Below are 13160 nucleotides of genomic sequence, written 5' to 3' on the forward strand. Positions count from 1 at the left end.
GCACCAATTTTTGAAATATCCTTGAAGTCTTCTAATGAATGCATTATCGATTTTGAATTCATTGTCATGTCCTGGAATGTGATCATTTTCTTCTTATAAGGGAACATTAAAAAAAATTGCTCTGTGTTTAACATGAACGTACCTAGTTCCTTAAACCAAGGTAGACCGAAAATTATGTCAATCTCTTTGTTATACATAGATATGATGTTGAATTGAGATATATATTCATAATGATCAATTCTCACTTGTAAATCATTAATTTCATACTCTTTCTCACCAAAAATATTTTCTCGTTGACCAATATTTGGCTCCGGAATTGATAGTTGATTCACCAAATTAATATTGATGTGATTTTCTTTGTTAGCCATGTTGATAATGACATTAATCATTTTTCCTTGTATATTCCCCTTTAATGTAAATAATATGAAATATGAATTGGAAGACCCTTATGGGAGAATCTTCCTTAATTAATGAATTATAATCCATTATTTTCTTTAATCAAAGATTAATTTTTTTTGTTTTCATCGTTAATTTTATCAAATAATATTTTGATGTCAATGATAAATGATCTTAGGGTTAAAAAGTAACTTTTTTTTTTCTTTTTTTTTCCTTTTATTTAAATAAGCCTTCAAACCTTAATAATTTGTTTTATAACCCCACTCTCCTTTAGAAAAGCTTGAATACTATTTCATTAAACTATATTATATACTAACTATTAAAACTATCTTATAAAAATGGTTTATCACTATATTGTAATTATATACTACATAGACTCGGGCTCGGGAAATGTTTGGCTTGCAACAAGTGGTATGAGGATGCAACTAGTGGACAATGAGATGGGCAGTGAAATAGAGTGGGCGGGACAGCGAATAGTGTCGGAACGAGCAGGGGTGAACACAGTGCAGACGGACGGCACTGAGCTCAGCGCGATGGGCAACAAACAATGAGGAATAGTGGACAGCATGAGGGGCCTTCCCAAGGAAGCGAGGTGGAATATGTGGACGGTCGTCATATTTGTTCTACGTGTTGTCAAGTGGAGTTGTGGTGGGTTGCAGGCCGTCAGAGGCCCACTGTTATTTTTTCTACAACTGCGAAAGGCAGTTGTCAACAACTATTGCGTGCAAAGGTCAAGAAAGTTTATTTTTTTTAATTAATTTGTATTTTTGTATATTTCTTTTTATTTATTTATTTATTTACCATTTCTTTTATATATACTTCCATTTTATTTATTTATTTTTTTCCTTTGATTTATTAATATTTCTTTGACTTTCTTTTACCTTTGATTTATCTATTTTTTTATCTTTGACTTTTTTTCTATAACTTTATTTTTCTTCCTTTTATATATATATATATATATATATATATATATATATATAACATGACAAAATAAAGAATCTCCAAAACTGTGTAGCGAAACGCTTTGATCACAACAGCAACGAAGTTGACTAAGTTGATGGCCAAAAGCTAGCGCAGACTTGCTCTATGCAGTTGTTGAATGACGAAAGTCAAATAACTCTGATACCAATGTAACGAAAAAAGTTCATAATATCAGCAGAATATTCAAAATATCTGGAATATAAGAATGTACATCATGGGATGAATAATATATTTATATAAGAATGTTTAATACAAAAGATATGAGATGATCAATGTTACAAATGAGGACCTACTTATATACCCAACCAGCTGGCCCTTCATGAATGGTGATGTCCCCTTAGATATGCTTCTTCAGTATTAATTATTATTATGGTCATTATATATATATATATATATGGCAATACAAGTGTTGGAATGGGGTGTGAGAGCAAAGCCACCATGACAGATCAACAACACCTGTAAAAGAGGCCAATGATGTGACTACAAATGTCATACCTATGAGATCAGGCTTTTGAGTGAAGCATAGTTGGGAAAATAAAAGTATTGGCTTAATTTTTTTAGTATATCTCATGGAAAACTATATGTTGTGACACGGGTGGGAATAATGGAGCTTGGAGCTCAAGGAGAAGACTTACATGATAGTAATGTGGCCTGTAGCACTTTTTTTATCTCATGAAAGCAAGTCATAACTGATACTTGACTATAAGAATCCTGAAGAGTGAAATGGAGCATGCCAGACTAGTACTTGGCCATAAGAGTTCAATCATATACCATTAGAGCATGCCAAATTGGCACCTGGTTGTAAGACTCTAGTAATCACCGTGTGCAGAAAAACCTTGGAATGAGTAGACTACCTGGAATGGGTAGGCCTGGACAAGTGAGTTGCTGACAAGTTCCCACACAAGAAAACCTTGGGACATGTAGACTACCCAGAATGGGGGTTACCTGGGCCTAAATAGGTGAATAGTTGATGAGAACCCATACATAAAAACCTTGCGACAAGATTGCCAGGAATAGGGGTTCCATGGGCCTAGATAAGTGAGTAACTGGTGGGAGAAGAAATATAACCATGCTCATGGGGATGTGAGCATGAGGGAGCTTATTTTGAGTTATACAAAAGCATTGTGTGGAACAAAATGTCCATCATTGAGTGCTTTCCTTAGCGGTGAAACTACTTAGTGAGATGGACTTGAGGATGGAGTTGTGCGAAAAGACTACGTGGAATAGTGGAGAAGTGCTTTCCGGTATGACTACCTTGGTGGCATATGGTGGAGTTGTGATAATGTATGCCTAGGTGGCAAATGTTATGGAGTTGTGATGATATTTTCCTTGGTGTCAGATGATGATTCTATCTTGGTGACACATGCCCCATACTTACTAGGATGTGAGCACGAGGGAACTTATTCAGTAAAGATAGAGCTAAAGATTGTGTGAAGCCATGGAGCATATACACCACTTAATGTTTGCTAGCTCTGAAAAACCAATTAGTGCTTACAAGGTCAAGGAAGTAAAGAGTAATTGTAGAGATAAGCATCTATTACCAATGTGAAGAATTTCTCTGTTGAAGTTGTGGTTTGAATTGAGTTAATATTTTATGGTTAACCTCATAAAGAATCTGCTAATGGAAGTGTGGTTTAGTTTGATTTATAATTTTTATGATTAATCTCGTCATAATCATGCTCTTATGATGTAGGTGAACTATTAGATTTTCCAACACAAATATATGAGGTTGACTACAAAGAAAGCAGTGTCAACTTAATGATATCAAAGTGTGCAACAACAACATAATGGAGCTGAAGATCTCTGGGACTAGGCCATTGTGGTGACACTGAGCCCTATGATTTGCATTGATTGCCTTGAGGTATGCCATGACACGTGTTGTGTTATTCAGGCAAGGTAGGGGTATGCCTTGGCTGGATCACTCAAGGGCTGAGTTAGCAAAGAAGGGGATGTCAGAATTTGGAAAGTGAACTAGTATTCGAAGAATCATGTGCATACTCATTGGGATTAGAAACGCATTAGGTGTGTCCTAGAGAACAATGAGCTAAATTTGTTCCCTAAAGGAACCCAAAGCCACAGCGAAATATGGATTGGAGGCAGATTGCACTCTGGAATCAAGTAAACAACCAAATCAAGGTGCAATGGAAGCATATTTGACCCGATGAAGCCATTTGGGAAATGGTTGATCAAATGAAGGCAAATTACCCATTTGTGTTTACTATGTAAGTAAATGTAAAAAAGAGAGTTATTTGTATGTAATGCTCACTATTGAATTGAGTGTTCAAATATAGAACACCGAAGACAATGTTCCTCTAAGGGGGTGGGGTATGTGACAACCCTTTTTGCTACCCTTCTATTAAATGTCAATATGAATTGTAATTCATGTAAATAATGTGGAAAATGTAAACATTGTCTCGGGTAGAGGGGTGGACATGGTCAGATGTCTGAGGAGTAGTTGTTGCTAGTGTTGAGTGTAAACCTAAGTCACTACATTTATTTTACCACATATATCCCTATTAATTAATGGCACTATTGGTGCAAGCATTGAAGTGAAGTATGGGCTACCTGAGTAAATAATGAGCCCATATAGTCCTTGTCTCACAAGATGTGTTGTGGAAGTCAACATGCAAGGCGAAAAAAAAGGAAGGGGTATGCGAGGAGGATACACAACATACAGAAAGGAGGCATATAGACACAGTGGTGGTATATAGAGTAGTAAGCTCGAATGCACAAATAGTAATTACAAGGGAACTTGCTGGAGAAGAAGCATGAAAGCTCAACTTATGCGCAAGCCTAGAAGCACGCTGACGAGTGTTGCATTGAGAAGGTGGAGTCATGGTGGACTCTGAACTCATGTTTAATAGGTGGAGACATTGTGTACTTTGGAACTTCTCATGGTGTTTAATAGGTGGAGACCATTATTGTGTGCTATGGATTCCCATGGAGCCTATTAGGTGGAGACATTGTGTGATCTGGATTGTTGTGGGCTTGCATGTGAGGTCACTGTGGGCTTTGGATTCTTGTAGTATGAGGCAAGTGGAGGCACTGCGGACTTTCGATTCCTATGGTGTGCGATTAGTGATAACATTATGTGTTATGAACTCCTGCAGTGTTTTCTAAGTGGATCACTGTGTGCTCTAGATCCCTATAGTGTTTGATGGGTGGAGACATTGTGTGCTCTGGACTCCTAAATATCAAGTGGAGAAACTTTGTGCTTTGGACTCCTGGATATCAAGTGGAGACATTGTGTGCTTTGAATTCATATGTGATATGTTTCACTGATGATTGGTGTAAATTCCCTTGAGCACTTAACTCCTCAGACTTTGAGCCACACAAACCCACTTCAAACCCTTCAACAAATATTCCAACATTCAAGAGCTCTTTAGTGAACTTTTTAACACCTTACACCAAATATTCTATGAAGACTCTTTGATTTGAGTCTCTACTCTACAATCGAGGCTTTTACTCTTACATTTAGGTCCACATCATCAATAGGACTCTCTTATCACAAACAACAGATTCAGAGTTTCTTTGACCTATCTAAAGTAGATCCTTGGTTGAGATTCACTAAGTCTTTCACAACCAACCAACCATCTTGGTTGTCCATGAAGTTGAGCATTGAACATCCCCTTCTCCTTTAGACTTAACATCTCACTTGACAAGAGGCCTTATTGTAGCCATAAACATTACAAATAACCAGGACTAAGAATCTATCTATCCCATGCTCATAATCATGAGAAACACATCGCAAGAGCACATTAAAAATATGTATGCAAGCATATAACTATTACTAAGTCATCCTAGCCACATTTACCACTTCATACCAAGATCATGTATCACATAGACCAAAATGTCCATTCAAAGCACAAACACATAAATATACATAGTTTATCAACATCATTCCTATTTCCATGAATATGATTTACATCACACATTTAAAGTCCACAAGGGAACTTACCTAATCAAGATCAAATGATGCCTGCAATTGATGAAGGGTGAGCCGCTTTCTATCCAACCATTGACTCAGTTCTTTGTTTTGTCCTTTGTCATTGGCCACCCTCAAGCTAGACCATGAAGCCACGAGGGAAGTTCTCACTCAGTCACTACAGGGTGCACTCATGAAATCCACTCTCCTTCATCATGTCAAACTCATTAGTTCTCTATTACTCCCACTATGCCCAAATGCTATGGGTGGACTCTCAATTGTTCTACATAGGGAACACTCAATGGGAAGCTCTCTCTTAGGTTACCAATGATGTAAGGATGAAGGCCATTCTCCTAAAAAAAAATTGATGTGTAGAAATTTCTCCTTACTTCTCTAACGTGCCAGAGGCCCTTTGAAGGGCTCTGACGTGTTCAATTTTGAACGTTGATCATGTGTGTCAGCCAGATCTATCCAGATGCTTCTCTGTTTTAAGCCCTAAATATAGTCAGTAAATATATGTAACAAAATCCCAGGTAACCAGCGTTCAAAATTGAACACATCAGAGCCCTTCAAAGGGCCTCTGGCACGTCAGAGAAGTAAGGAGAAATTTCTACACGTAAAAAAAATTTAAAATATGATTTTTGTCATTTAAAAAAAAATGGAATAATATCTTAAAAATTTTTAAGAATGGCTGTTAAATTTTCAACCCTTTTTTTAAATTTCATTTTTTCTAAAATTAAAATTTTAAGAATGTTGAATTTGGGAATTTCCTTTCATGTTAAAACTTAAATCCCATTTGAGAAACTCCCATTTCAAAAACAACAGTTTCTTTTTGAGTTGTTTTTTCTAATTGTGCATATGATGCAAGTTTTTATTACTTATTATGCCAAAATTACCTTTTCATACCATTACATTTGGCAGTTTTTAAGTTGCTCCCATTTAAAAAACAACAGTTTCTTTTTGAGTTGTTTTTTCTAATTGTGCATATGATCCAAGTTCTTATTAATTATTATTTAACAATTACCCTTTGATACCATTTCATTTGGTAGTTTCAATTGAGAGCCATTAGGTTTGACAATGATTTAAGCTGGAGAGGAGCATAGATTCATGATTCAGCAAACCCCTGTCAAGCAAGGTTTAAGCACAATTTATGCTTGGAGAGGAGCGCATTCCACAGGCTTCCTAACGTTGGATTTTATTTGTTTGCGGATTCCCAATTCCTGGTATGTTTTCATATTCCCAATTTCTGAATGAGTTACTTGTATCAATGTTAGTAAGTGTGCTAGTGATTTGGAGGCAAGATACTAGTAATCAGATAACAGATTTATCTTTGTTCATAATAATTCTAGATGCCAACCCAAATCTGGAAAATATGTTGTGGAATGCTTGTAGTTTGCTTACTTTATTTTTCTAGAAAACAACAGGTCATCCACAAACATGAGATGTGAAATACCAGTGGTTCTTATTACCCCGCATCTAGCAATTAGTCCATTTTCTCTAGCCAACTGAATGCCTCTGCTCAGACCATCAATAACTAAAATAAATAGTAATGGAGAAGGGGAACAATCTTGTTTTAGTCCCTTGTAGAGTTTGAAGAAATTATTCGGTTTCTGGTTGATGAGTATTGACAGTTTTGTTGAGGAAATGCATGTCATAACATAACAAGATTAGTCCAGATCGGTATAGCAGGCAATTCTCTGTCATCTGTAAATAAACATGTACTCATTTTTAATCAATCAATATCATATTATTTCCCCATCAAATTTCAATATCAATATTCAATAGGATGGTCCATTTCATCATCACCCTTTCATTTGAACTTAAAAGGATCTTTCAATTACAATACAAAAACAATGTCCCCAGTTACAGTGTCTGGTGCTTCATCAGCTTCACCCTGAAAGACTATCCTCTGTCCATGCAGCAGTGACGGTACCAAGTAATATGGGGATTGGTTTCTTTCAAAAGCATATAATTTTCAGAGAGAATAATGTACATATGTCGTCTCAGTTATTTCCCTGCTTATTCAGTCGCAATCTCATTAAAATTGCCGGGTAAAAATAAAGCTGAAGCTTTACAAACTTACCCCACTCTCAAGTAATGGCCTGCATCAGATTAATTATATGAAATAAGGGTTGGCATCTAAATGTCTTTGTGATGAACATGTGTCAGCCAACATGAAAATGAATCGTCCTTCTCATTTTCACTGTGTCTTCCACTTTCAATTCAATTGATTGACGCCGCCTTCAGATGAAACTTATGTATAAAGGCTGGCATTTGAGTTTAGAGTTTGTGTGCACTAAATAAGCTATCCTGACTTCCACTTTCAATTCAATTGATTGACGCCGCCTTCAGATGAAACTTATGTATAAAGGCTGGCATCTGAATTCATAGTTTGTGTGCACTGAATAAGCTATCCAAGCTTAATTTATTCAGTTTATAATAATAATAAAAATTGATGTCTCTTTTAACACTTATAAAAGAAAATAAATTTAATGCTTCATGGCATTTTTAGATCCAAAATTAAAATCAATCCAAATTGGTAATATGAATATTTTATCAATACTTTAATTTAATATTTTGATTGAAAACCCTTACCCACACATAAATCTATCAAACAATCCCATGCCAAACACGAAAATCATCAATTATAAAAATTAGAAATACAGCCCACAGTTTTCCAAATCCGCCTCGCTTATGAATACAACCCACTGTTTTTTAATCCCTTGTCTTCTATAAAATACAACACCCTTCTTCGATTCCTCAGAGCGAACACGAAACCGCCTCATCAATTATAAAAATTAGAAATACAGCCCACAGTTTTCCAAATCCGCCTCGCTTATGAATACAACCCACTGTTTTTTAATCCCTTGGATTCTATAAAATACAACACCCTTCTTCGATTCCTCAGAGCTTCTCTTGCGTTCGTGTTCTGTTATCATTTTTATACGTCTGAATAACTATCCTAGTTGCAATTAAGCTTAATTTATTCAGTTTATAAGAATTAATAATAATTTCAAATGAGTGGCCATTAATTTTGCTCATACATTTGTGTTGACTATGAATGTATGCTCTAAAACAAAATATCCTAAAGTCTAATTGGTGAATGGGGACCAAACACTGAAAGATTATCAATTTCATTAACATTGTATCTCAAATGAATTATGTATCCCAAACTCTAATTCATGAAGCTAGACCAAAGTGATACATAGATTGATTTAATAATAGCACAATATAAGATATTTAAGGGGAACAAAAATTGAAAGATTATCAATTTCATTGCCAATAAAGTTAAGGGTAAAGTGATTTACAATCAATTGTCTCTCATAATAACTTATTTTGAACATAAAAGTTTAGTTAATGAAATGAACATAGAAGAATAATGAGTAAAAAGAGAATAATAAGATGTAAGTGGAAAATATTTAACAACAATTTTTTTTGTTTTTTTTTATTTTTTATTTTTCAATATGTCAATCATCTTTTTTACCAAATGTAATATGGATTTGAATTTTATAAATCAAGAAGTAAGAAAATAAATTTTTTATATCTTTTTAAATTAAACAAAGAAATTTAAAATGCTATATTTTAGAGTAGAAACACAAGTTTTTGGTCATGATATACAAAGCAATTTAATTACACTAGAAAAAACTCACACTCATGAGTGAATTGATTATTGTTCATTCACTTTATTTATTTTTACAAAAATATAAACAAGCATTTTGAAGGATAAAAAAATTGGAAGTTATTCAATCAATCAAAGTATTGTTTAAATCCCTATACAATAATGACATTGATCAAAGTATATCTACCTATATTTTAATCCTAGAGACGTCTAATATCACATGTTTGCAATAGTGAAATGAATAATGTTAATTTATTATAGAGAAATCCAACATACAAAAAACAATAGATATAAATCCATATAGGACAATAATAATTAATAATATAGAATGAGTGATGGCTTTACAATGTCATGTGATAATATGTTTATATGTGTTGGCTAGTCAATATTATGTTCATTATAACAAGTTGACTTGAGATGCAATGGAATGATTTGAAACATATGTACATTGTTCAATGTATTTTTTTTACTGTATAAAAGAAGGATAAATAGATGAAGAAAAATATTCCACTAATAAAGGCATGTAACAACTTAGAGAGAGAGATAGAAGCATTTGTTGTTTTTATTTTCCTAAATCAAAACACACAATAAGAGTATTTGAAACAATTGAAATGCGCACTCTTTCATGTTTGTAATTTTATTTGAGATGTAATTAGAACCATAACATTGAAATGTATACACATGCATGTCTATAATTTTATGTGTGATTTAATTAGAACCATAACATTGAAATGTACAGTTGTTGAGCATTGAAATTTGGACTTCTAGTTGCCCACCTCCACTCTCAACCATGTGTAGTTGTTAACATACATAACAATCATGGAACCATGCATGTTAATATTCATGGCTATCCTAATCATCTGGTGTTAGCAGTGTTGGGAGATAATCGTGTACGATTTTTATTCATTATTTATTATCCAGCCACACCACCTTGTACAGCTGAATTTTCTTGTTAATTTCTACCTTCTAATTCTGGGTGGGTGTAATTCAACTGCTGAGAATCACTTTTTTCATTTGAGACAAAAGGAAGCATCTTAATGCTCTTATCTAGTTGGAAGTGTTTGTGAACTCTTCTTAAGAAGTATCCATACATGACACATGCTGCATAGACTTGCCCCACTCGAACTGCCAACTGCTGGTGTGCTTTGTGCATCCCCTTTTTTGTGATTGTTGTCCTTGTGAATCATGATCCCTTCTACATTACAATTACTAAAAATTAAATTGAGATATTCCTTGTTATCGAAGAAATTTCATTTTGGTGATAGCAATGTGCATAACCTTCCATGAAGATCAATGTTAATTTTAATTTTCAATGATAAACAGACCTATGTGTGTGAGATCTATTTGTTGCTTTTCATTAGTTTTCATATGAATTTTGTTGTATATTGTCTTATTTTCAAATAATATTATGTTTTTTTTATATTAATTTATATTTTTATATTTCTTGTTTTGTTGACTATAGATATAAAATGCCACCTCTTGGTCGCCCCAAAAAGGATCTGAAACAACTTTCACTTTCCGATGCATTTGGTATCTCTCAATCTTCTAATCAACCACATATTTCTGAAAATGAAGTATATGATCATGTGGATGAGGACCATGAATCAGATAGTGCAGAACTTCTTGAAGAGGAACCAACATCCAAGAGGTACAAAAGAACATTCAAGTCCAAATGGAAGTTGAGATTTCCTTGGGCTTATGCTGTAAAAGATTTTAATGGTGTTGAAAGGATAAAATGTTCATGGTGTGTAAAATTTAAAAGGGAAACTCCATTTGCTAAAGATGGAAGCACAACCCTTCAAGTTAGTGCTTTAAACATCCATGCAACATCAGAGGCTCATAAATTTGCTTTGCAACTTGTAGAGGGAGAAAGTAAACGGAGTACTCTTCCAATTACAAAACATGTAGAACTAATGGTTGATGCTCAGAAAGAGAGAATTATATCAGTTATTGAGAACATGTATTTTGTTGCAATACATGATTTACCTTTGGAAGTATATAAGCCAATTTGTGACTTGAATAGGTATAAAAACACTCCTCACATGCCTCTAACAGATGAATACTCAGCATATACAAATACAACATCTGGAAAAGACTTTCTAGAAGCTGCTAAGGAGGTATATTGGAAAAAATTAAAAGATGAGATTTTCCAAAGTCCATATTACTCACTTTTAGTTGATGAAAGCATTGATCGGACTATGGTGCAACATTTGATTATTTATATTACATATTTGACCAATGAAGGAAGAGGTCCATGTGCTACAAAATTCATACAATTGCTACAAATTAAGGATGGAACATCACAGTCTATGTATGATGCTGTGACATCTCTTTTAGCAGACATGAATCTATCCATGACAAAGTTGGATTTGGATCTGATGGAGCATCATCCATGAGGGGTATTTAATTTTAGAAAAAATGAAATTTAAAAAAAAAAGGTTGAAAATTTAACAGCCCTTCTTAAAAAATTTTAAGATATTATTCCAATTTTTTTTTTAAATGACAAAAATCATATTTTAAATTTTTTTTGACGTGTAGAAATTTCTCCTTACTTCTCTGATGTGCCAGAGGCCCTTTGAAGGGCTCTGACGTGTTCAATTTTGAATGCTGGATGGAACATCACAGTGTATGTATGATGCTGTGACATCTCTTTTAGCAGACATGAATCTATCCATGACAAAGTTGGATTTGGATCTGATGGAGCATCATCCATGAGGGGTATTCGTGAAGGTTTATCTACTAAGCTTCGTCGACATGCCCCTCATTTAGTAGATATCCACTGTATAGCTCATCGAGAAGCATTAGCAGCTAATGATGCTTCATCTTGTTTTGAAGAGTTGCAAGCTATTGATAAGTTTGCAAACAAGATCTATTCATGGTTAGGGAAATCTATTAAAAGACATGGAGAATTGAAAGAGCTAATGGAGTCATTTCAAATCACAAGGCTAGAAGTGTTACAAATTCATCATATTAGATGGCTTTCTAGAGGAAAAGTCATGGAAAGACTCGTTAAGCTCATGTCTGCTTTGTTAAGGGACTGGGAGTTAGTGGAGAAAAAAATGTATGAGATGGCTACAATATTTCAAGTTCAATTTTGCATCCACTTACTTGAGATGTGCTTATTGAATTAAATAAGCTGAATCAAAAGTTTCAAGAGGATCATGTTGACATTACATCTATTGGAACAACTTTGGATATCACTATTAGCTTGCTTCATAAGCGATTTCTAAAAGGCACATTTGGGGCAAGTGCAATGCATACATCATCCTTCTTAAATAAAACACAACAGGGAACTCTTGAGTTTGCAGATTGCACAGGTATAGTACATGTACATGAATTAAGGTTTGAGAGTTTGCCAAAGTCACAAAGATCAGGGACACTAGATCACTGCATTACGCTGGGAAAGGCTTTTGTAATGAAGGTGATTGACTCTCTAAATGCAAGGTTCACAGATTTACTTATTTTTAATGCAACTAAGTTTTTTAGTCCTCGTAATTATTATGAGGATATGGATGACAAAAACTCTCAAACAAGAAGATGGTTGACATGTTTATGTGAAAAATTTAGTGCTGGAGGCTTGCTTTTTGTGGACAACATTAAATGTATGGGTGAAATGGATGAATTTATATGTACTATGTATAAATCTTACCCAAAGAAGCAAATGTTTGGAGCATGGGATCTATGTGGAGGTGAAATTGAATGGTTTGAAGGATTTCCATGCTTAATGCAGCTATGGCAAGCAATTCTTGTTATTCCGGCTAGTGCAGCAGTTTGTGAAAGAGGTTTTTCAAAATTAAATCGGATGTCAAGGCCTTCTTTAAAAACATTGGATATCCTAATGTTTATCTCTCTCAGTGCACATCATGCTCTAAATGAGGTAGACTGAAATGCTATTTATGATGAATGGAAAGAGATGAAAACTCGAAAACCTCTTCCACCATGAAAATAGATTGAAAGAACTAGTAAGTTTCAGTGTTTATTACCATCATTGTCTTACTCTATCGAGCACTTGAATGAACCATTTTGGTAAGTGAATTTTTTTAGTTTTATACCATTTACCTTTTGTAAATGAAAGCATAACCATATTTTTCAAGTTTGTATGTGAAGTTTTTCTAACACATATTGAATGTAATCATTGCAGGATATTGCACAAGATATGTTAAGCTGGAGGACCACAACTGTCAAAGTTTTATCACTGAAAGAAAAAGCTATCTTAGATCAATTTTGCAGGCAAGTATA

Source organism: Pinus tabuliformis, chromosome 8 (assembly GCF_031772625.1).
Source record: "Pinus tabuliformis cultivar Carrire ecotype Pingquan chromosome 8, CPIR1, whole genome shotgun sequence".
Classification (NCBI taxonomy): Eukaryota; Viridiplantae; Streptophyta; class Pinopsida; order Pinales; family Pinaceae; genus Pinus; species Pinus tabuliformis.